The 20,936-nt window shown below is 37.9% G+C and overlaps 1 protein-coding gene across 1 annotated transcript in view; it reads right to left on the bottom strand.

Annotated features, from left to right (window-relative positions):
• Nucleotides 1-20,936, bottom strand: part of PCDH15 (protocadherin related 15) — a 1,035,697-nt gene that overhangs the window by 871,592 nt on the left and 143,169 nt on the right. The window lies entirely within an intron of this gene.

Here is a 20,936-nt window from a genome sequence, read left to right on the forward strand (position 1 = left end):
AACCCATTAAAGATGCATGAGTAGTCTCTTTAAGAAATGAGAATGGCTTTCTAAATTACTGGCTCTATGTTCACACTTGGCTTGTCAAATGGAAAAGTAAAAAAAAAAAACAACTCTTTTCTTATGAAGAGTGTTACATTACTAGCAGCAGAGTTGATTTTTTTCTTAAGTCAGGATAAGTTACTGAATGAAGACTAATGACTAATTAGTTTTGAAGACCTTGATAATGTCCTGCAACACATCCCAGAGGATGCAGGGAGAGAGAGTCCCAACAGCCTCAGTAGGCCTGGTAATTAAAATGTAAAGGCTTTTCATGGAAGAGAACAAAAGTCCCTTTCCTGAGTCACAGAGCAAGAGCTGATTCTCAGTTGGGATTCAGGGCACTTGATTCTCCTGGGGGACTGAGATATCAGGCAGAGTCACAGGGACAGCTGCCCATTCATCCTCATTTGGGAGAATTCAGAGACATCAATTTTGTGAACAAAGTTCAGAATTCCGTGTTATCCTCCCAACTAACTTTCCCAAATCATTTCATATTACACCTTTTCAGGTACTCTTGACTCAATCTGGCCTGGCCTGCCACTAGTTTCAGATATTTTGGATTCTGTTTCCTCTTAATATGCTATTCAACAAGATCTCTCCCATACCTGGCATGTGCATCTGGTTCACAGCTGACTCTCACCATTCCTTGATTCCTTACGTGCTTATCTCAGGATCACCATTCCAAATCAACCCACCTGTTAAGAGTTCTTTCCCTTGTAAGCTGTTTTAAACTTATCTCTGTAGATTTTGTACTACCCTCCCACAAAAGAATGTAAGTTCCTTGATGGAAGGGACTGCTTAATTTTGGTGTGCATTCTCCCAATACCTGGCGCAAAGAGTAGGCAAAGTATAGTGCTGCATTACGATATGATACCTTACAACACAGTAGAGTATAAATTCTTCTTGAGTCACTATGAATTACATTATTGCAAATTTACTTCTTTGTTTAAACTACAGAGTATTAAAGGTTGTGATGTATCATCAGTCTTTTCAGGTTCAGTCTCACCAAGTTAGAGCTGGTGGTTAGTATCTCTCCAATTCATGACATGACTTTCCCGGGGTTACACAACCACTGAGAGTCTCAGGCTGGATTTGAACTCAGTTCTTCCTGACTCTTCATTCACTGATTTGTCAACTATGTAATTTAGCTACCTAGAAGAAAAGGGCTTTTATCTTGAACCAAGGGACCACATAGAGTTATGTCCAAAGAGCTGGCCTCAGAGTCAGGAAAACCTAGCTAAAGTCTTGCCTATGGCAAATATTGGCTGTGTTTTCCCCTTCCAGTCATTTAATCTCTAGATGATGCAGGCAACTGTCTAAGACTTTTTTATTTCTTTGTTTTGGGGCAATTTATTTATTTATTTTCTACATTTATGAAATAATATAAACATTTCCATTACAGAGTTGAATTTTTTTTTAAAAAAGGATGACCGCACATGAAAATGCATATCTTTTATGTATAACTTGATATTCCTTTTAAATATCTAAGACTTACAGAGAAGCAAACCAACAAATAATGAAGTAATGAAATGGTGGATGCTCAAAAAGTTGCCAAAATGTGATTTAAAAGATCATGAATTGAAATAGAAAAATGACATTTTTTGTTTTTCTAGATACAACCATAATAGATTCTGCTTTCATTTTTAAGTTAATTCATTTATTTTTAGTTTTCAGTATTCACTTCCATAAGTTTTAAATGTCACCCCCTCCCCTCTCCCCAAATTTTAAAATAAATAGTGAAGCACATAGATTTATCAATTCTGTTTCTTGATAATATTTTCTATAAAATTTAGGTTAATTGGACAAATGCTTATTTTTTATTTCTATTGTTTGATGAAAATGCTTCTCTTTAGTGACATTTTATTGAAATTAAGCTTCATAAGGGAAAAGCTCATCTGAAAAAATGCACTAAAATCCGGAAGGGGAGAATTAACCCCAATGTTTCATGGGGCTCCAGAAAAATCACTGTTAAATTCAAAATGGACACATTTCAGGAAAGCAGGTAGAAAGAAAATAGTTCTACAGTTGTGTGTGTGTTTCCACTGATGGTCTTTCCATCCCTAAGGACATATATACTGGAGGGTAGATGGAAGACACACAAACAACAAAGTTATAGAACTTCCTCAACTTGGAAATAGTTCCTGTCTTAAAAGCTGGATTATGACTGCTGTCTAGACACAGAATGAATCTTTTCAGAACAGTGTTCTAGTGATTATGACCTGGGGCCAGGTCATCAAATCACAGAATCTCAGCCTTGGCTGAAGATCTAGGCTAATTAATCCCTCTGTGAAGAGGAATTAATTAACTAGTTAATTAACCCCAAAGAAGATTTGGACTAAATACATCCTACCTGAACAAGACTTCTTGAACTACATCCTTAAATGGCCTTCCATTCTTTGCTTGGAGATATCCAGGGTGACAGTCTCCATTTAACTTTGGAATTGACCTAATGTTTAGAAAGTCTTTCACTTCATCAAGTCTAAAGTCACCTCTTTGCCAACTCCAATCATTGCTGCCAGTTCTGCCCTCTGGGACAAAAGAATAATCCCTCTTCCATGGGACATACCTTCAGATATTTCAGAAATACCACTACATCCCCTATAAGACTTTCCTTCTTCAGAATAAACAGCCCCTTTCCCTCCAATCAGTTTTCATACAGTTCGGTCTTGAAGTCCTTTACTGCTAAATTTGTCCTTCTCTTTAAAATCTCCAGCCTCTCGATGTCATTCCTGACTTATGGTATAAACAATGCTCTAGAGGTGGCTGACCATAGAAGAACACAGTGGGACTTCTGACGTCCTATTCCAGCTGCAATCTAGATTTCCCTTAATGCAGCCCAGGATCACATGAGGCTTTTTGGCTACCAAGTTACAATGTTAACTTACGTTGAGCTTGTCCACAAAAATCCCTAAAATGCATTTCAAACTGTGACTTAAGACTGTCCCCTATTTTTTTTGGACTTATGAAGTTGACGTTTTTTGAATCAATTGCAAGATTTTACATCTATTTCTATTGAATTGAATAATTTTCCTAAGGAAATCAGATAAAGAAAAAGACATTTTAGATATTATTGAAAGAAATTCACATTAGCAATTGAAAGGGATTGGGTAACAGATTGATTAGAAGTGAAATCTGAAGAAAATGCTTAGTTTCTAGAGTAGTATGGAAGATTCAACGAAAGAAAGAAAGAAAGAAAGAAAGAAAGAAAGAAAGGGAGGGAGGGAAGAAGGAAGGAAGGAAGAGGCAGGTGGGAAGGAAAGAAAGAGAAAAAAGAAAGGAAGAGAAAGAATGAAAAAAGAAAGAAAGACAGAAAAAAGAAAGAAAGGAAGGAAGAAAGGAAGAAAGAAAGAAAGAAAGAGAAAGGAAGGAAGGAAAGAAGGAAGGAAAGAAGGAAGAAAAAGAAGGAAGAAAGAGAAAGGTCTTCAGGGCTTCCTAGTTCTCCTTTATTTCATCCTTCTTTCCCCTTTTAACCAAAGTCCATTTCACTGGGGCATCCAAGGTCCAAGAGCTTTCACTATAACATCCAAAGATCTTTAAAAATTGTCTCAATGTCTTTATCCATATCCATCTTTATTCTCTGTCCTATTCTCTCAGGCATTTCTATCTCTGTTAGGAGATAAAATAGTAAAGGATTGATCAGAGGAAAGCAAAAAACATAAACAAATTTTGATCACCACAACATCAATCTGAGAGTGGAATGACCTACCATGGGAAGTAGTAGGGGTCACCTGTCAAGAGCTCCATTTCCATTGGGCTTCTCCCTATCATAATCAATACTGGATTAGTGGGAGCTGGCTCAGGTTGACCTATCTGGCCTTGTAAATAGTAGACATACAATAAATGTTTGTTGAATTTAAGATATTGCAATGGATCTTGCCTGTACAACTGTCCACAGGCTATCTCATGAGACTGCATTTTAACCCACCCCATGAAATCAGGTTTCACTTCAAAGGCTTACAATGGACTTGGGAAATTCAGTTTGAATGCCTGTAATTACAGTCAGCTTGTTCCCAATGGGATAAGGGCACAGCTATTATTAAACAGCCATACAATTAGAAATTAGAGAGCTGCAAATGAGAAGCTATTCAGAATACAGGAATTGGGGCTAGGAGGAGGTTGAGCTTTTCTGTTACTCCACAGAGGAAACAACAAACCTGCTTCAAACAAGCAAAATTAGGTACAAGGGGAGTCTTAACTGGAGTCTGATTCCTGTTTCTATAGAAAATCTTACAATGGGAAATTCCTGAAAATATTCATGCAAAGTGCAGCCCTCTATTCTAAGAAGATTGGGGACAAATAAGCAAAAAGATGTGGCCTAGTATCATTTAAAAAAATTTATATATATATATATATATACACACATATATAATTTGTGCATTGATAGTTTGTTTTTTATCTTTTCCCCTTATGAAACTATCCTGTTTTAAGTCTTTCCAGAAAGACAGCTGCTGACTTGGAGTCGGAATGAGAGGAACTGACCTTTCTGTTTGAGGGGCCCCAGATCTTCCTGGTAAGGGCAGCTCTTTCCATATTGGCCTGGATGGACTCCTGTTGCCACTACTTCTGTTGGTTTACTTATTCATCTTTTTATTTTCCATCTGATGCTTTGGAGTAGGGGTTCTTAACCTGGGGTTTGCGGATACATTACAAGGGGTCTGTCGACTTAAATGGGGGAAAATACATCTTTATTTTCACTAAGCTCTGATTGAACTCTGGCATTTCCTTTAATTATTTTTTAGTTCTAAAAAGGGGGCCCATGGGCTTCACCGGTCTATCAAATGGGTTTCGAGACACAAAAGCAGCTTAAAGTCCCCTATTCTAGGGATTAGGCAAGATGAGAAACTGAACAGTGAGGTGCTATTTTACATCTTGGGGCAGAGTGTAGGAATTATTGATAGGAAGATCTGGGGGGAAAGGAATTACCCTTCTCTTAATGAAGCAGAAATCAAGACAAGGCAATAAATCTTTATAAAGTGACTACCATGTGCCAGGCATTGTGCCAAATCCTGAGGGTATAAAGAAAGTTAAAACAAAGTCTCTTCTCTCCTGGAGCTCACAGTCTAATAGGGGAAAGCCAATATGGAAACAACTAGGTACAGGCAAACATTCAGGTTTTTGGCTGCTTTATTGCACTACTGACTCTTGTAGATGTTTCACTCCATCAAAATTGTGAGATGTCCCCCTCCTGTCCTCCCATCAGACGAAGTCAGTCCAGTCTATTTAATAGGTAGGCGGCACATAGTAATATTTTAGAATTTAACCATATATTACTTCCATGAGGAGAAATGTGTTATCAGTTGTAACTTGGAATGACAGCAATATACAAATAACCATTTCACAGTCCATCTCCTCAAAAGCTAAAATGCGTTCTTTATGTTTATTCAATTAATTGTCATTATTTGGATCTGTGTGCCCATTTCGTTTGTGTTTTGCTAGATCAAGTTATAAAGATTGGGGAGATGCCGAATGAGAGAAAGTTCTGGAAAAGAAACAAAAAAAATACATCCAAAGCTCCAGACCAGCTGAGCTTGGGAGCCCTACTGTTTAGTACAGGTCCAAACATGGGCAGGTAGGTGGCACAGTGGATAGAGAGCTGGGGCTGGAATCAAGAAAACTCAACTTCCTGAGTTCAAACCCGGCCTGAGACACTAGCTATGTGACCCTAGACAAGTCACTTAACCATGTTTGCTTCAGTTTCTTCAACTATAAAATGAGCTGGAGAAGGAAATGGCAAACCACTCCAAACCACTCCAGTATCTTGGCCAAGAGAACCCCAAATGGGGTTGTGAAGAGTCAGATCAGACACGAGTTAAACAACTGAACAGCAATGAACATTGACAGAGAAAAAAAAAAAAGGAAAATAGGTGAACTCTGTCCAAAGTTCCAGTGCTGCCCTCTCAGTCTGTCAGATTTTAGCTAACTCTCCCTCTATGATATTTTCTCTTTCTTTCAAGTTTATGTCATCCCCTCAGGGTCTTTCATTAGTCACTCAGTACTAGGCTCCCAAATAATTCATATCCTTTCCATTTTAACTGTGTCCTTGTTGTGTCCCATATGGGACATTTAAATTCAAGATGTCTCAGGCCAAAGGGAAGAGGACGTTTGGGGAGATCAGCATTTGAGAGTTAAAGGACTGTTAACTTGGGGCCGAGCACATTGGCCTGGCTTCCTAGCTCTTCCAAAGGCTGATTGTATGACTCCAAACAAGTCCATCAACCCTTCAGATCCTCAGCTTCCTCATCTGCAAGAGGGTGATCTGAGTGGCGATAAGGTTCAAGAGCTAGAGAATGACCCTGCTGCCTGTGGGTTCTGTGGGAGCCCCCGCAAATCCAGTTTGAAGGCTGAAGGTGAAGAGAAATCTCCCTGCTCATTGGGACAAGGAAGTTCTTCACTCGGAGAAAACAAGTAGGTGGTGCGTAAACGCTGCATCAAATGGATAAATGGTCAATGGATAAGTGCTACTAATGTATATCATCACAGAATGGCTTGTCTTATTTACAATGTTTTGAAAATATTGGGTCATAGGAACATCTAGTCAGAGAAGGGGTTCTTAATGTTCTTTGTGTCACAGTGATCTGGTGAAGACCAGAGGACCCGTCTGGGATTGATGTTTATTTACTTTTTTTTTTTATTTTTAGTTTGCAACATTCAGTTCCACATAATTTTGAGTTCCAGATTTTCCTCCCTCCCTTCCCCCTTCCCTCCCCAAGACGGCATGGAATCCCATATAGCTTCCACATATAACTTCACATCGAATTAATTTACACACTAGTCAAGTTATGGAGAAGAACTGTGATCAATGAAATGAATCATGCGAAAGAAGAAACAGGACCAAAAAACAAAAACAACCCAAAAACAAAAACAAAAGAGAGAAAAAGAAAAAAAAAAGGGGGGGGAGGCTAGCATGAAGTGTGCCTCAATCTGCATTTATACTTCATAGTTCTTTCTTTGGTTGTAGATAGCATTCTCCATCGTGAGTCCTTTGGAGTTGTCTTTGTACCTTGTGTTGCTGAGAAGAGCGAAGTCTGTCAGGGTTGGTCCTCACAGAATCCATGTATCTATGGTTGTGTATAATGTTCTCCTGGCTCTGCTCCGCTCACTCAGCATTATGTTGTGTAGGTTTTTCCAGGTTGTTATGAAGTCTGTATCATCCCCATTTCTTATAGCACAATCGTATTCCATTAACTTCATATACCACAGCTTGTTCAGTCGTTCCCCAGTTGATGGGCATCCCTTTGATTTCCAATTCTTAGCTACCACAAAAAGAGCTGCTATAAATATTTTTGTACATATGGGTCCTTTTCCCACTTGTGTGATTTCTTTGGGATACAACCCTAGAAGTGGTATTGCTGGGTCAAAGGGTATGAACATTTTTATAGCCCTTTGGGCATAGTTCCAAATTGCTCTCCAAAATGGCTGGATAAGCTCACAACTCCACCAGCAATGTAACAATGTTCCAATTTTCCCACATCCTCTCCAGCATTTATCATTTTCCTGTTTTGTTATTTTAGCCAATCTGACAGGAGAGATATGGTATCTAAGAGTTGTTTTGATTTGCATTTCTCTAATCAGTAGTGATTTAGAGCATTTTTTCATATGCCTATAGATAGCTTTAATTTCTTCCTCTGAAAACTGCCTGTTCATATCCTTTGACCATTTCTCAATTGGGGAATGGCTTGTATTCCTATATATTTGGCTCACTTCCCTGTATATTTTAGAAATGAGGCCTTTATCAGAGACACTAGTTGTAGAGATTTTCTCCCAATTTTCTGCTTCCCTCCTAATTTTTGTTGCATTGGCTTTTTTTGTACAAAACATTTCAATTTCACATAATCAAAATTATCCATTTTGCATTTTGTAATGCTCTCTATCTCTTGTTGGGTCATGAATTCTTTTCTTTTCCATAAATCTGATAAGTAAGCTATTTCTTTCTCTTCCAAATTCCTTATAGTATCAGCCTTTACTCCTAAATCCCATTTTGACTTTATTTTGGTATATGGTGTAAGATATTGGTCTATGCCCAGTTCTACCCTACCATTTTCAAGTTTTCTCAAAAGTTTTTGTGAAATAGTGAATTATTAGCCCAGAAGCTGGCCTCTTTGGGTTTATCAAAGAGTAGCTTGCTATAGTTGTTGACTTCTCCATCTTGTATTCCTATCCTATTCCACTAATCCACAACTTTGTTTCTTAGCCAGTACCAGGTAGTTTTGATGACTGCTGCTCTATAGTACAGTTTAGTATCTGGTATGGCTAGGCCACCTTCTCTGGCATTTCTTTTCATCAATACCTTAGATATTCTAGACCTCCTGTTTTTCCAGATGAATTTTGTTATAATTTTGTCCAGCGCAGTAAAATAATTTTTGGTAGTTCAATTGGTATGGCACTGAATAGATAGATTAATTTAGGTAAAATTGTCATTTTTATTATATTAGATTGGCCTAACCATGAGCAACTGATATTTTTCCATTCATTTAGGTCTGACTTTATTCGTGTGAAGAGTGTTTCATAATTATGTTCATGTAGGCCCTGGGTTTGTCTTGGCAGATAGACTCCCAAATATTTTATAGTGTCTACAGTAACTTTGAATGGAATTTATCTTTCTATCTCTTGCTGTTGGGCTTTGTTAGTAATGTATAGGAATGCTGAGGATTTACATGGGTTTATTTTATATCCTGCAACTTTTCTAAAGTTGTTTATTATTTCAAGTAGTTTTTTACTTGATTCTCTAGGATTCTCTAAGTAAATCGTCATATCATCTGCAAAAAGTGATAATTTAGCTTCTTCTTTTCCTATTTTAATTCCTTCAATTTCTTTTTCTTCTCTTATTGCTACAGCTAACGTTTCTAGTACTAAATTGAATAGTAGGGGTGATAATGGACATCCTTGTTTCACCCCTGATCTTATTGGGAATGCATCTAGCTTATCCCCATTACAAATAATGGTTGTTGATGGTTTTAGGTAGATGCTATTTATAATTTTAAGGAAGGCTCCATTTATCCCTATGCTTTCTAGTGTTTTTAATAGGAATGGGTGTTATATTTTGTCAAAGGTTTTTTCTGCATTTATTGAGATGATCATATGGTTTCTGCTAGTTTTGTTGTTGATATGGTCAATTATGCTAATAGTTTTCCTAATATTGAGCCAGCCTTGCATTCCTGGAATAAATCCCATCTGGTCATAGTGTATTATTCTCGTGATAAAGTTGCTGCAATCTTTTTGCTAATATTTTATTTAAAATTTTTGCATCAATATTCATTACGGAAATTGGTCTATAATTTTCTTTCTCTGTTTTGACTCTACCTGGTTTGGGTATTAGTACCATATTTGTGTCATAAAAAGAATTTGGTAGGACTCCTTCTTCACCTATTTTCCCAAATAGCCTATAAAGTATAGGAATTAGTTGTTCTTTAAATGTTTGATAGAATTCACATGTTAAACCATCTGGCCCTGGAGATTTTTTCTTAGGGAGTTCATTGATGGCTTGCTCAATTTCTTTTTCTGAGATGGGGTTATTTAGAAATTTTACTTCCTTTTCCATTAACCTGGGCAATTTATGTTTTTGTAGATATTCATTCATATCTTTAAGGTTGTCAAATTTATGGGCATACAATTGGGCAAAATAATTCCTAATTGTTGTTTTGATTTCCTCTTCATTAGAAGTGAACTCACCCTTTTCATTTTTGATACTGGTGATTTGATTTGCTTCTTTCTTTTTTTTTAATCAAATTGACCAGAGGTTTATGAATTTTATTGTTTTTTCATAAAAGCAGCTCTTTGCTTTATTCCCTAATTCAATAGTTTTCTTGGTTTCAATTTTATTAATCTCTTCTTTGATTTTCAGTATTTCTAATTTGGTATTTAATTGAGGATTTTCAATTTGCTCTTTTCCTAGCTTTTTCAGCTATATGCTCAGATCATTGATCTCCTTTTTCCCTATTTTATTCATGTAATCATTTAGGGATATAAAACTTCCCCTAAGAACTGCTTTTGCTGCATCCCATAATGGGATTGATGTTTAAAGGCATAACCTAACTATATTGACATACTCTGTGTGTGTGTAAATAACATGTATGTATGTATATATACACATTTACATATAACACATATATATAATATTTACATGTATACACTCCATAGGTATAACTATATATAGCATAATGTGAGTACATACGGAGTATGTGTATATAAGTATATATTAGTTTATGTGTACTATAAACATGTGCATGAACATGCATACACACATATGCATATAATACATATACCTAATACATGCTCCATATATACACATATTATGATTATATATATATATATATATATATATGTGTGTGTGTGTGTGTGTGTGTATATATGTGTATACACATGTATGCATGGATATATACACCCATATGTATATATACATGCACACACATACATATATAGTATTTGAGTGTGTGTGTGTGTGTGTGTGTGTGTGTGAATCAAAATCTCCTGATTTAACAGCCTTAGGATTAGAAGGAACAGCACAAAAGAGGGCAGTGTGCTAGCCTGGGGTCAGCAGGCTTGTGTTCGAGTCCCAGCTTAGTTACTTATTCTTTGTGTCCTTGGGCAAATCACTCAGTCTCAGATTCTCAGTTACCACATCTGTAAAATGGAAATAACTATATATTTACACCAAATAACACATTTGAAGTGGGGATAAAAGGAGAGGGACTCTATAGATCTCAAAACATAATTGCAAATTATTCTTGAGAAAGATGTTATGTAGTTGTGAATAGGTGGTATGACATAGAGAGGCAGAATCGGGGTCAAGAATATCAAGAACAAGACAGTGATATCTTCTCCCACTTACTGGGTGAGAGACCTAAGTCAAATCACTTAACTTGTGCAGTCTCATTCATATACCTAAGAATATAAGTTCCAGAGGAGTTGCTGATCTCTCCTAGTAAAGGGAATTTATTGGGATTTCCCTATGCCAAGGAAATCGAAACTCACACACACACACACACACACACACACACACACACACACACACACACGGCATATGTAAATACATACATACATACATATGCATACACTTTTATATAAGTATATGTATGTGTGTGGATATATGTTCACATATACACACACACCCCCCACATACATGTAGTTATAGATACATATACATACATACACGTGTACATACATATAACATACATCATTGTTGTTGTTTGTCCTTCATTCTCAAAAATACCAAAGGCAACAGGAAGGTGATGTCTCGATTTCCAAGTGAATTGGATTTAAGTGAGGCAGAGCTGTGACAAATCATCAGCCTTGATCTTTCCTTCTGAGGCACTGGAGTCCAGTGACAATACGTTGACCAGAATGACCAGAAATGGTCCTGGATGCAGTAGGACACTTTGGCTTTTTTAAGCTAAGGTCTTTCCCAGGTCTCAGTTTATCTGAGGCAATACCCATTCAGTGATTTAAGGCTAGGTAAAAATCGAGGCCTAGTTTGTCTTCATAAAATAATCAGTCTGGGAGGGGAACACCCTCAGAGTTTCTGGTCAGAACACATTAAACACCCAGTATATGTATTAACACCAGGCCTCGTTATTATTTTTGATTTATGGGAGAAGCTTGTTTGGCTCATTATTTAGGCTTCCCTGCATTCCAGTTAACTACAGGTCAGTTTGAAACCTAGGAGAGTCTTAAACAAAAAGGGATTACAGTTTATTTAAGGGCTCCTTTAGATATTTGTTATTAATGACAGCCCAGAAATGCCAGCTAGTGAAAAGTCTCAGCCATAAATAATTGTCCCATTGCTGAAGCATGTTGTTATCCTCTCTCCTACCTGAGAGGTGATAGACTCAAGATGTGAAAAGAGAGATACATTTTGGATGAGGCCAATGTGGGACTTTATTTTGCATAACAATGAATATTTGTTAGAAGGACTTTCTAGTTTTCTTTCTTTTTCACCTCCGCAATGAGGGCAAGTAGAAGCTGAGAGAAGGAAAAAAATGCTGTTTTATTTTTTTTAAATAACTAAAATAAAATAAAATTTTGCAACAAAATGAGTTGTTCCTATCATCAGAAGATTTATGCTCTACTTAGCAGACATAAGATTTATAAAAATTCAGGGAAAAAAGAAAAAAAATAGTGGTAGCCATTTCAATAAAGTTGTGTGGCAAGGTGCACTTAGAAAAGATCGCTATGGTTGTTACAATATGGAGATGAACTGAAAGTTTAAATTGGAAATGATTATACTCAGATGTTCACCTTAAAATAGCATGATTTTAGAGGGAAAACACTTCAGTGCAACGTAGAACAAAAGTCCTAACTAGAGATCAAAGTCAAGTCTGGAATGTAATTTCTGGGACTGGAGGACCATTGATGTCTGGCCTATGGATTATCTGTTTCTGCTATGGAGAGTTGTGAATGGGGTAGCTATGGAGGAGCTGAAGCTCTCTGAGCCTTTCAGAGACAGGTGAGGACCTCCTTAATCTATTCAATTTCATCCATGACAATCCTGGTTAAATCACAAACTCATTGTCAGTCATGACTAAGCTTTCTCTCAATTCCACCTGGCTTTCCTACATCCAATTTATGGTCAGGCTCTAGGTTTGAATACAAAATGAATGCTGAAGTTCTCAATGTTCTACAAATGATGGTCTATAAATTATAAATTAAATAAACAAATAAATGGAGTTCCCTGATGTTTCCCCATCCCCTTCCTTCCATACTCAGGTCAATCTGTTATTCTTTTGTTCTTCTTACCAAGGGTCATAGGGTCCGAGATGAGGAAGTGGACAGAAAAGTTAGGGGTCATCTAGTCCCACCCTTTAATTTTTCAGGAGAGTAAACTGAGGTCTAGAAGGTTATAATGCTTGTCACATCTATAATCTTTCTAGTGCCAGTTCTAAGATCGTTCTTTTTTAGGAGTATATGAGTGTGAACTTTACATATTTGAAGGGATTTATGTGTGGAAGAAAGTAAACTTATTCTGCTCAGCCCACAATGCAGAAAAGTTAAGTGCTAGGAAGATTAAGGTTACAGGTTTGTTGTTCTTCGTTTTCAGTGAGGATCAAAATGATATCACTATGTTGGGGTCAAGGTACAATGTGTCTAATTGCATCTGATCAGACCAATACAGGTTTGGAAGGCTCTACCATAGCTCAGGCCCAAATAGTCCATATGAATACTTGGAGTGGAGACGACCCTAAAGAGTATAGTTGTGGAAATTGAGCCCAAATCTTCATTCTAGATCCAGCTCTCTTTCTACTGGACCTCACTGATTCATCTGTGGCCCACATCTCTTAATAATTATAGATATATATATATATATATATTGATGTCATTCATGAATATAAGTTAGAGAGACCGTTGTGATAAAGGACAAAGAGAGTTACAGGACTGAGATAAAAATCCCACCTCAATGATTGTGGCCTTGGGCAAGTCACTTAACTGTCCTTGGCCTCAGCTTCTTCATCTGTAAAGAGGGGGCAATAGAGTAGATGGCCTCTGAAGTCCCTTCCAGCCCTAAAGCTCTCATCTTTATATGCTATAACCCAAGTAGTTGAGAGGCAGTCTTGTAGAAGAAACTGTCATGTATGAGAGGAAGTATTGTGAAGTATATAGAGATTTGGCCTTGGAACAAGCAAGACTTGGCATTAAGTCCCATATCTGAAGAATATTGACTGGGTGATATCCAGGCAAGTTACAACCTCATAGGATTCCAGGCCAGTGGGGAGAAACTCTGTTAGAAACACTAATCTATACATAGATATCCCTTGCAGGCTCCGATATTGGCTTAGTTTAAGAATGTATTTTTCTGCTCTTTACCGTATTTTTATTTATTTCACTAAATATTTCCCAACTACATTTTAATCTCATTCAATCTATGTTGAGGGTCAGTCATGTGTTTGACAATTCTGCTCTAGGCAACTCTCTAGGAATAGAAATTTTTAGGGGAGGTACAGGAAATTTTTGCAGGAGTTTCTTATATCAATCAAATCATAGGCCCAGTCCCCATTCTTGTCCTATATAGTAGGATTAAATGTTCTGTTTGGTCTCAGCAAGCTATGTGCCCAGCACATTGTACAAGATTTATTAATCTTTGTTAATTGGACTTAACTTACAATGGAAGGAATGGAAAGCTGCTGAAGAGGGTGCAAAAATGAGCAGAAAGCAAGAAGGAAAAATATTGCTTCTCAACGTAACAGAATATCTTAACAATCAGCTTTGTTCCAGAGTGGAATGGGATGACTTGTGGGTTAGCGACATTTCTTCCTTTGTAATTCTTCAAAAGAAGGTGTTCATGAGTCTGACCAGGGTATTACAGAAGGCACTTGAGATTTGAGTGGTGTTTAAAGTGGGCAGGTGTTGAGATCCTTTCCAACTCTTTCAATTCCTTGATTATTTGCTTTCTTTAGTGTTATATGAGCCACTACCATCACCTCCTCCTCCTCCTTCTCCTTCTTCTATGGGAAAGGAATGCCATCTTTAAATATTTAAAAGCCAGAAAGTGAAGAGGAACTAAGAAGCCTCTTGATTAGGGTGAAAGAAGAGGGTGTAAAAGCTGACTGGAATCATAACATAAAAATCACAACACAAAACTAAGATCTTAGCCACTGGTCTCATCACTTCCTGGCAAATAAAGGAGAAGAAATGGAAGCAGTGTCAGATTTTATATTCCTGGGCTCAAAAGTCACTGCAGACAGAGACAGTAGTCATGAAATTAAAAGATGCTTGCTCCTTGGAAGGAAAGCTATGGCAGATCTGTACGGCATACTAAAAAGCAGAGATATCACCTTGCCAACAAAGGTCTGTAGAGTCAAAGCTATGGTTATTCCAGTAACAATGTATGGCTGTGATTGTTGAACTCTAAGAAAGGCTGAGCACTGCAGAATTCACAATTTTGAATTTCAGTTCTGGAGAAAACTTTTGAGAGTCCCTGAGATAGCAAGGAAATCAAATCATGCAATAATTAAGGAAATTAATACAGGCTATTCACTGGAAGATCTAATACTAAAGGGGAATTTTAAATACCTTGATGACTTAATGAGAAAAAAAATTGAAAAGACCCTAATGTTGGGAAGGTTTGAAAACAAAAGGAAAGGGGGATAGCAAAGGATGAGAGGGATAGGTAGTATCATGCAAACAATTAACATGAACTTGGACAGACTTTGGGAGATAATGGAGTATAATGGTGTGCTATGGTCCATGGGGTCACAAAAAGTTAGATGCATCTCAGTGACTGAACAACCACATGAAGAAGAAGATGTAGTCATTCTGCTTGGCCCCAAATGGCCAGGCAGGATGAGGAGCTCTGGATGGACAGTTCTAGGAGACCAATTTAGAGTTGACATAAGGAAAAATTTCCTAATAGATCCATTCACAAATTGATAAGCATTTTCTGAGAGGCGGTGTGTTTATTTATTACGTAAAGCCTTTAGCAAAGGCTGGATGACCACCTGTGGCATGTGCTGTAGAGAGGATTTTTGCTGAAGTGTGATTTGGACAAGACATACACTGAGGGGCTGTTCCAAGGCTGATTTTCTATGTTATTCTGGTTGCCATGTGAGACTCCACCCTGTTTTCCTGCACCTCTCCCTTTCTACAGATCCATTTACTCAGACTGACAATGGCATCTACCTGTTCCACCCTTCTTCCTCATTAACTCAACAAGACAGCTGAATTTGTCTACTTGCTGAGTTATTTTCACTAATGAATGACAGCTGGTATGTGGCTTATCTGGGCTTATATATAATTTAAAGGAATAAAGGAAGGGCCCTATGGTGTTCTGCTCCAGGTTGAAACTTTGTAGCCAAATTATCCTCAACAAAGGGATAATTCATGGATCCTAAAACAATAGATTCAGAGCTGGAATGGACCTTAGAAGCCACAGAGTCCAATCCTTCCTTGTTTTACGGAGTGGTTAATTATCTTGCCCCAAATCACATTAATAGTAAATGACAAAACTGAGTTTCCAACTCGGGACTAAAGATTCCAAATTTAGCGCCCTGAGCTCAATAGTCTTCCTGCTGCAGTCTGCTCTGGAGCCACTGTTTCTGTTGTTACAGTGAAAATGGCCATTTGATATGTTACTGTATTCTGCAGATGCAAAGGAACACACAATGCTCTTGGATTAATTTCTAATAAGGTAGTGGGATTCAATGCTCATGGTTTCCAAATAGCCACAGGCAAAATCAGTGCTTTGTGGTCATAATCTGGTCATAGACCACTAAGTGGTCATGAGGAATGGGAATAGTGGCAGTCCTGCCACATTCCTTCCTTCTACTCTACAGTCCCCCACTTAGAAGTTGAGTCCCCTAGGTACCTGGGCCCTGGGTCCAGAACTGGAGAATGATGGCCTAATGGACATACACACTGGCAGGATGACTGAGTTCTCTAAGTCATTCTTTTAATCATTCATTAATTTGACAATTACTAAATCAACGTGTACTTGTTAAATGCCTACGCTGTGCTACACACTAAGACCAAAATAAAAATAATACAATTCCTGCCCTCACTGACTTTATATTTTGTGATGTATAAAAATCTTAAAAGGCATGATTTGGGGGTAATCATTTTATTAATCATTATAGTGGATAATTATTAAAAGGGGTCAATAGCATTCTGGAACGCCAAAGATTCTTCATGGAACTCACTCAATACCTGCATGGCCTTGGAAGAGTGGGCATTCCTGAGGGAAACAATCAACTCTGATTAGTTAAAAATTAAAGATAAGTATTAATATTATAATGAGAGGTGAACCCATTGTAATTAGGGGCTGGGGGACAGGTTCACTCTCACTCCCAAACCCTCCTTAGCCTTAGGCAAGCTAGACAAAGGAGCTACACCTACCTAAGGCTCAGTAGAACAATATGGGCTGGAATATTACTGCACTAGAATCTCTTAATAAGATTTTTTTCCTAGTTAGGTGGGGCAACAACTCCCCCTAGATAAGATGGTATAGGTGGGGCAAATTTTTGGGAAAGGTCAAGGATATTCCCAATAATTTCTTATTTATTAGTTATTTCTCTCAATTTTATCAGAGGAAATGCTATAAACATGTGCAAGTATCTATAAGAGAGGTGGCCCAGTGGATAGAATACTAGATTTAGAGTCAGGAAATTCTGAGTTCTTAGGTGCCCTGAGACTTCCCTAGGGTCACATGGAAATTTTATCTGCCTCAGTTTCCTCATCTGTAAAATAGGATTAATAATTGTGTCTCTTATCCAGGGTTTTGTGAGGATAAAGTGGGGAAAAATATTATATTTTGTGTTGGCAGTCAAAATGGGCTCTTAGCACCCAGTTCAACCAAGTGCCCTTGAAGAGTTTGGCCTTTGTTTCCTTTATTAGATTGGGAGTCCTTGGTGACCTCCTTGCCTCAGGGGAGGTCCTAGCTTAGGTGTGTTTGAGTGGCATGTTTGGGACATCAGAGGCTTGTAGACCAAGTGGGTTTAGGTGGCCTCTTTGAGACGATTTTAGGTCACGTGGGTGAGTTGCATGTGTGACTCACCCTTGACCCTGAAAAAGATATAAAACCAGGGGTTGGCTTTCTCTTTCTCGGAGCTCTGAGCCACAGGAGAAGTGGTCGTGACTCTGGGCCAGCCATTGTCCAGCTCCGAGGCTCATGAACTCAGATGTTGATGCTTTTTGGTAACTATGAATTGTGATTTGGTCTGTTTCTAATGTATCTTTGTATTTGTATTTGCTCTGAAGTTCAGGGTGCTGGCTTTTTCCCCTGAACTGAGTGACATTTGTATGCTGGATTAAAGTAAGCTTGTCAACCCCTTAACGTTGCTTTCCTTAGTAAAGCAGAACAAAAGAACCTATACTGGCAGCGTTCTTGTTGTTGGGCTTGTGTTGGTTTTTCACCCCCATAACAGCTGCTAGCCAGATTGCTGAAACATACTTGTAAAATGCTTTGCAAAACTACATACATGACACTTAATAACATTATTTTTTGACAAGGTAATTTCAAAGAAGACATACTAATACCTGGTGAGGTGACATGAGGAGAGGGTCGAGAAACACTTTATGTAAGTAATTACATATGACCTACAATTTAAAGAAAGAAGCTAGGCATTCAAAGAGACAAAAAAGAGAAAGGCACACATGGGAGGTGGGATATCCTATATGAGAAACGGCGAGTTAGCCAGCGTAGCTGCACCACAGAATGACTGCATGAATGTAGACAGTACGGATGAGAATAATATGCCAAATGCTACAATGTAGATTGAAGTCAGTAGGAGAAAGGTATTTAATGGCAAACAGGAGAGGGAGCAATGAGGAGACATGGTCCAAGTTGTGCTTTTGGAATCCGGGAGCTTTGGGGAGGGTGTTGTCCATGTTGTTCTCGGTATGCTCTCCCTTGGTAACGCCCAAAGCTCCCATGCACTTTGCTCACATCTCAGCACAGGTGATTACAGATCTTTATAAGTAACCCTAGGTCATTATCTCAGCTACAATTCCCCCATCAACAATTCCCTATTGGGCATTTCAAATTAGATGTCCTGGAGGCTTTAGAAACTCAGCATCTCTAAACTGGAATTCCCTCTTCCCCCTTCCCCCCTCATTTCTTTCTTTCCAAACTTCTCTATTTCTGTTGAAGATATCACCATCTCTCCAGCGTCCTAGGTGGGTAGTCTTGGCATCACCCTTGATTCTTTACTCACCCCATATCATCTAATCAGTTCCCAAATCTTACTGTCTCTACCTTCACAACGACTCTCATATCTGACTGCAATCTAGTCACAAAGCTAATCTTATAGTACAGGGTCTTATTGCCTCTCCGCTAATTTTTTCAAGAGACCCTTAATTGGTCTCCCTGCCTCAAGTCTCATCCTCCACATACCTATTACAAGGACATTCCTCTGTCTACCCTACTCTATTTCCTTGCTATGGCCCCTAGGGTAATATAGAAGCTCCTCTTTTTAGTTTCAAAATCCTATGTAACCGTTTGACTCAACAGTACCACTACTAGGTGTATTTTCAAAGATGATTAGGTAAAAAGGAAAAGAATCTGTATGTTCTAAAATATTCATAGCAACCTTGCCCCAACCAATTTTCCAACCTCAATGGATATGATTTTTCCTTCCTTTCTCAGCAAGTCAGACTAACTGGCTTTTCCTGTTCCCAACTCACTAACTCCACTTCCTATCTCTGTGCTTTTGATCTATCTGAACCCCATGACTAGAATTCACTCCTTCCTTCTTGGTGCTTCAGAGTCCTTGTCTTCCTTTAATAAAATGCAAGTCAGCCACTATCTTCTGCATGAAGCCTTTCCTGACCCCACCCCACCCCCACCAGTTGCCAGTATTTTGCACTTAATCTCCTTTATCGTATTTGTATTTATTTACTTTATATTTATTTTATAAATAATTGATATGTACTTTTTGGCTTCCAAATTAGAATGTAAACCATAGCAAATAGGGTTTTTCCCCCTTTTGATACATATACATATATTATGTGCATATTATATATATACATATATATTATATAATATGCATGATACATTATTATGTATATTGTGTACATATTTATGTACACAGCACACATTATTGTGTATATGTATGTTTGTATACATGCAATATATGTATACACATGTATTTGTGCATTAAATCATATTTAATATACATATGTCATATATGTACGTATACATGCACACATATATACACAGCCATGATTTCTATGAATTGTATACATTATGTAATATTCAATATATAATATGTACATTATGTATATGTATTTATACATGTGCGCACACAGACATACATACGTTTATATTTGTACTTGTATCCCCAACTCTTAGCACAGAGCCTGGTACATAGTAGGTACTTAACAAGGATTAATTCATGAGAGGAGAAAGGAAAAGCACAAGGAAATGAAACTTTTAGAAAGCGGTAAAAGAGTCGAAGTACAAAATGGTGAGGGCCGACAGAAGCATGTTGGGTGTGAATGGTGAGAAAAGATAGCTATATATGAGCCATGCAGAGCTCCTGGTCCCTGGCAGTCCCTGGCACTGTGCTTGGGCTGGGGTCTTTGGCAGCTGAAGTCTCTTTTCCTTCAAGTAGAGGTCTGATTTCCTCAGATTGGAAGCTGTACAAACATCCCATTCAATTAGTGTCATAAACCCAGGAGAGACAGCTGCAGCTTCCCGGTCCGTTTTGATTCATTTCCGAGAAGGCTCCCAAAGGGGAAAAGCTCATGGTGTGATATCCCTGCTTACATATGGACTTTATCTTCTCTCTGAAAATGCAATGTAGCCTTGACATTGATGAGAAAGCTTAGCAACAACCTACACTAGGTGTATAAAACCTCACAGAACAAAGTCCTAGAGGCAGGAGGCTGACAGGCAAAAGTAAGCAAAAGAGTAAAGGAAGGAATTTAGCAAGGTTATGCATTGCCAATTCATCAATGTGCTATGCTATTTATAGCCCCTCTGATGGCAAGAACATTTAGAAATATTAAATTTTACTAAGGAGATAGCATCATATATTTTATGGTGGCTTCATGTCATCATTAATTGGATTATATAATTTGATTAAGGCCTTTCCAACAACATGGTCTAATAATACCCACTGAAGACATTAATGGCCCCTGTTCTACTCCACTGCCTTCATCGATAGCATTTGCTGCTGAGATTTATGCTCTTTTTTAAATCCACATTCTTTTCTTTTTATTCTAGTGTGTATATAATCCTTCTTTGCTTCATATTCACTGGTTTAGACATTACTACAAAGACATGGGGTGGGAGAAAATACTAAGCGTATATTAAAGGAGTTAACTATATCTGATCAAATAGAAAAAGGGTCCAGTCCCCAGAAACTGAGCACAAAGCAGCAACTTATAAATGAGCATGGGATGAACTGATGCTTTGCAAAAAAGTCCAGGAGATGTTATGTGATTGAGTGACCAATGAGTCCTTGCTA

This window comes from Trichosurus vulpecula, chromosome 8 (genome assembly GCF_011100635.1).
Source record: "Trichosurus vulpecula isolate mTriVul1 chromosome 8, mTriVul1.pri, whole genome shotgun sequence".
NCBI classification, from domain to species: Eukaryota; Metazoa; Chordata; class Mammalia; order Diprotodontia; family Phalangeridae; genus Trichosurus; species Trichosurus vulpecula.